The 3,949-nt window shown below is 31.5% G+C and overlaps 1 protein-coding gene across 1 annotated transcript in view; it reads left to right on the top strand.

The window, feature by feature from the left end:
* Positions 1–2,212: 2,212 nt before the first annotated feature.
* Positions 2,213–3,949, top strand: part of LOC136028848 (carbonic anhydrase 2-like) — a gene marked incomplete in the record, with an annotated part of 41,523 nt that continues 39,786 nt past the window's right edge. The window contains 1 exon segment of the mRNA XM_065706781.1: positions 2,213–2,289.

Below are 3,949 nucleotides of genomic sequence, written 5' to 3'. Positions count from 1 at the left end.
ATTAGATTGTATTGACTGTGTTGTTTGTGTTATTTTGTTTTTCTTTCCTTAACGTTTTTACTCCGCTTAAGTTGTCAAAACAAGCGGGTAACAAATAAATTATTGTATTGGTAATGTCATACCCACGGCTAATCATATTAAGTTGAAACTTTAAGAAAATGATGAAGGGATGCTCAACTGACAAAAAAGGTGATAAGTTAATGCTACTGGTGTTACTGCTGCTAGTGCTGTTACTGTTAATACCACTACTAGTATTTCTAGTGTTAATACAATTACTGTGACCACAATTATAACTTTTCTCAAGGGTGTGAAGGTGAAATTTTCAGGAAATATTGAGGGAGGAAAATGAATTGAATCACAACTCATTGTTTGTGTGTAGTTTGTCAAAAGGGCGTATCCGCAATATCATAGGAACGGTTTGGTGTGTGAAGTTGAAGCTTACAGTGCTAGTTGTTTGAGATGTTGAACTAACCAAATGACAATATTTGTGTCCTAATGCTATTGCTTCTACTCATGCTACTACTACTGCTACTACTACTACTACTACTACTACTACTACTAATGCAACTACTATTGCTATTGGTACTGTTATTACTGCTACTAAGGTTAAGGATATCAAGGCGAAACATCTGGAAAATACTGAATTTTTATGATACTAAATCAAAACACACTATGCCCATAAAGGTTGGCATGAGGATGTATTAACAATGCCTTAGGAAGGGTTAATGTTATTAAGTTGCAATTTAGTGGCCAGGGGCCACTATTTTTATACTATTAATACTACTACTGCTAGCAGTATATATTATATATATATATATTATTTATATTATATATATATATATATATATATATATATATATATATATATATATATATATATATATATATATATATATATATATATATATATATACTTATCTTTTATGAGTTTTTTTTTTCAATTTTTTTTTGTCTGTTACCGTATTATATTATGAAATCATTATTACGATGAGATGTTGATGTTTTTTCTTATGTTTTTGCACTGTCCCAGCCTTACGAGCTCTGCTCTCTGTTGGGGCATAATATTGTTTGTGTATTTTTTGAGTTTAATAAAGAATAAAAGTTGAAAAGTTGAAAGTACTGCGATTGCTGTAATTAATGGGTATTATGGTGAAAGTTCTAGCTTATGTTGAGGGGAAGTTCCAGTTAAACGAAAAAACAATGTGCACGTATGTTTTATAAGAACATATAAGCAATATCATAGCCAGCGCAGCGATATCATAGACAGTAATAACACAGAAGCTTTTAAAGAAGCTTCTGGTGCCCTTATCTAAGTTTTGGTGCCCTTTTTAAAGCGACTGGAGTGCAAGCAGCTTTTTTCGCAAGCCACTTATTTTCCAAACTAATTCAATCAAGATTTTGATATAGCCATTTTATTCAGTGTTGTCATACATTCCTGTAACTATTTCTCTAGGAATACTGGGTGTGTCAACCCTTTACTGTTATGTAATTTGCCAACGATGCTTTAAAATTAAGTCAAAAGGCACTCCGTGTATTCGGGTTGCCACTTAGACATCTCAGCAATATCCCAAGAACAAGTGAGGTCATTTAGTCAAAACATTCAATGCTGCTACTATTGCTACTTCTGCTCTTATAATTTTACTAAATAAAAAAATAAAAAAAAACGTAAATGTATCCAGGTTGTATACAAGCATAGATACATTTGTTTCAGACTTTTTTGTTTCAGATTTATTAACGATAAAAAGAAAACGGCGTAGTACTTTGAACGAATGCATAAAGTGCCAGGGATTAGGAGAATAAATATCGTTAATAAACATAAACGTATTTTATCGTTAATAAACATACAGTTGTATGTTTCAGACTTTTAATGCTGAATGAGTGTTTTTCTAACTCACCAAGCTTGGCTAAAAAAACAAAAAGAAAACGCAAAAAATAGTCCCTCTGCATTATAAATTGGTTTCAAAATCAATGGATGTCCAATCTACTAAATGAATTATATTTTAAATAATACATTAATTAGAAGAGCCAACTTTTACTATCCCTGTTTAAGTGTTTTCCAAATTCTTGTCACATAAAGAAATTGTCATGGATTTCATTTTGTTATGTCATCATAAGCCGCTTTTTTTTAGTTTAAACCTCAAATTAGTATTCTGAAAAGGAATTCCTTGATTCTCTCAAAAGAATATTTAATAATTTGCCAAATAACATATCTATTTTATAAACAAAAGTAAAATCAGTTTTTTACTTGGAATTCTAAGAAAATTGGAAGGACTTTTTCAGTTTAACTTAGTAAGTTATTCTCTTTGCATAAATAGATTAGAGCTCATTTGAAACGTTTCAGGAAGGTGGCCCGAAGCACGTGGTTTTAGTGAATAAACCATTAGTAAATATAAAAAAAAGAAATATAAGAAATAAAATAAGAAGCTAAAAAGTTATCTTGTTGACTTTTGGTTATATTAATATTAATACTATTTTATCTTTATTACTAGCATCACTTCAACGATATGAAGTAAAAAAGAGAACAAGGCTAAATGACGATAATGGTGTCCAATTTATAGGCGAGTTATGTAACCTCATGTTTAACTTTCTGTAATGTTCAACCAATGGTGCTTGACTCATTTCTACCTTATATAATTTAATCGTTTGAAAGTACTTTAGAGAATAATATAGGATAATACTAAATTTTAGGGGAATGCTACCCCGTAGCTCTATAATCTTTACGGTAGATTTTAGTTTTAAGTGGCATTGCTTTGAATTAAAAAATAGTGTTTTACTTATTACCGTTAACGCTATAAGAAAAAGATGTCTATCCTTTCTTCCCCCTATCACCTCCGAATAAATATTCCAAATTTGTACATGGAATCATCCTTTTTCGAGATTTTCAAAGTATCTACATTTTGAAATAGTTTTAAATTAATGCAGTTAGTACACTCATTCATCAATTTCGGATACGTTTCATTTTCCCAGTAACATTAGTTTCTGTCGTGAGTGCTTTCGTTCCATTTGTTTGGATTCCTGACATAATTATCTTAATCCAATAACCGTATTCGTTATTTCTGGAACGGTGAATAGCCTCTATTTTTATTTATTAAAATATGACCTAGCACCCCCAACTGACGCTAACCGTTTTGTATCACATATCAAGTCAGTAAACATATAAAACTTAAATCCTATGAGAATTTCAATTTGAATAAGCCCCTTCCCGAAGTTCTAGGACTACTGACTCGATGCTATCACCCCTGGGGAAAACATACAAAAACAAACAACCAAACAAATAAACACGCATATCCATGAACTTTCTTCTGACAAAAATAAAAGAATTCCACGTTCCAGATGGGAACTTGAAACTTCTACAAAACAGTTCTTGGATATACTAAATCAGATGGTGTGAATTTCATTAAGATTCCGTGTATTTTACGAGGTGTCCCCCGCCTTTTTCTTCAGATTAAATAAAAAAAAACTAGTTTTTTTAACTGAAAGTAAGGAGCGACATTAAAACTTAAAACGAACAGAAATTACTCCGTATATGAAATGGGTTGTCCCCTCCGCAGTCCCTCGCTCTTTACGCTAAAGTTTAACTCTTTGCCACAATTCTACTTTTTAAAACAACTAAAAACTTCAGCGTAAAGAGCGTGGGACTGCGGAGGGGACAACCCATTTCATATACGGAGTAATTTCTGTTCGTTTTAAGTTTTAATGTCGCTCCTTACTTTCAGTTAAAAAAACTAGTTTTTTTTTATTTAATTTCTGAACGTTTTTGAATTAATGCATGTTTGATTTTGGCTCTCCGCACATAAATTATTGAAATGAAATTAGTATATTAATTTTTTTTTTGGCTAAATGGCTTTCTCTTAGTTTTGATCAGACGATTTTGAGAAATAAGGGGTGGGGAAGAAGGCCTAGCTGCCCTCCAATTTTTCGGTTACTTAAAAAGGCTACTAGAACTTTT

The sequence above is a fragment of the Artemia franciscana genome, chromosome 7, assembly GCF_032884065.1.
Source record: "Artemia franciscana chromosome 7, ASM3288406v1, whole genome shotgun sequence".
Lineage (NCBI taxonomy): Eukaryota > Metazoa > Arthropoda > Branchiopoda > Anostraca > Artemiidae > Artemia > Artemia franciscana.
Note: the sequence above shows the minus strand (reverse complement) of the source record. Positions and strands in the feature narration are given on the sequence as shown.